General features: G+C 39.4%; 1 non-coding gene across 1 annotated transcript; it reads left to right on the top strand.

Moving 5' to 3' along the window:
• The first annotated feature begins 344 nt into the window (after positions 1-344).
• On the top strand, positions 345-463 carry LOC111736592. The gene has a single exon (XR_002779215.1). It is a non-coding gene; the product is annotated as a 5S ribosomal RNA (ribosomal RNA).
• The last annotated feature ends 839 nt before the right edge of the window (positions 464-1,302 follow it).

The raw sequence follows: 1,302 nt of genomic DNA, 5'->3' as shown, positions 1-1,302 counted from the left end.
TTAGATTCCATTTGCCACTATTTGATGTAGAGTCATTGCATCTGTGCAATGACTCTACATCATTGCTTCTTATAAAGGAGCTCTTAGGATTGTGAGTTAACCAATGGGCTGAAGACTTGCTCCAGGCAATTGGGCTGCTCAGCTATATCTTCATTTACATCTATGCCAACCAATCAGATTGGTCCAACAGTGCTTTTAAGACTAATCAGACTGTGAGGATTCGGAGTTCTCATTTGCATGAGAATGAACCAATCAGGAACCAGGAGTGGGAATTCTCTATATAAGTCAGCTTTTCCTCTCTGTTGGTGGAGTATACTTTTAGTTTCCATCAAAGACTTGAGTTGGTCTACAGCCATGCTACTCTGAACACGCCCGATCCCATCTGATCTCGGAAGCTAAGCAGGGTCGGGCCTGGTTAGTACTTGGATGGGAGACCACCTAGGAAGATCAGGTGCTATAGGCATTAAAAAAAAAAAAAGACTTGAGTTGCCCCAGCTAGAGCAGCGACATTGGAGCTGGAGCTATCTCACACCCCAGAGCGGAGCTGAGCTATAATAATGGAGCAATAACCCCAGGGCCACCTCACAGCCAGTTCCACAGCTGAGCTGTTTCATAATTTAGCTCTTTGCACTGAATAAAGTCTCTCTCCCCTCTCATCATACCCCAAATTGGGGACTACTATTGACATTGAAGGTGACCTTCAGTTGACACTTTCAATAAGAGAAGAGATAAATCGTGGATTATTCACAAAATGGTAAATTGTACCATGGTGAAAATTAAAGTATAGCTACGTGCAGTAACATGATGAAACACAGCAGTACAATACTGATTTTAAAAAATAAGTCCCAGAATATTATGTCTCGCAAGATGCCCTTTTTATTAAGAACAACTAAAAATAAGTAATGTACTTTAGAAATACACACACAAAAACACAGAAGTAAGAGAATGAAAAGCACAAGAACCAGAATAGCGGTTGCCAGTTGGGGAAAGGAGAAGTTGAATAAATACGTAGATGTGAGCTATTAGAGGTGTCTCTCTCTCATGTTGAACAGTGGGCTCCCATGTTTATATACATAAACACAATAAAACAGGTAATGACAGAATTCTCTGGATAAGAGCTAAGAATTCTCATTTATCCAATTCTGAGCACCTGAGGTCCACTAGAAAGTTAATAATATGGTACTCAAAGAAATAATAGAATGACAAAACTTAAATTCTTTCTTTGAAAAGTTTCCTTGAAGAGACTAATAAAGAGACAAACGTCCACCATGATATGAAAATAAAGAGGAAAGACACAAAAAA

This window comes from Pteropus vampyrus, unplaced genomic scaffold (assembly GCF_000151845.1).
Source record: "Pteropus vampyrus isolate Shadow unplaced genomic scaffold, Pvam_2.0 Scaffold20, whole genome shotgun sequence".
Taxonomy (NCBI): Eukaryota; Metazoa; Chordata; class Mammalia; order Chiroptera; family Pteropodidae; genus Pteropus; species Pteropus vampyrus.
This window is presented reverse-complemented; position numbering and strand designations above follow the sequence as displayed.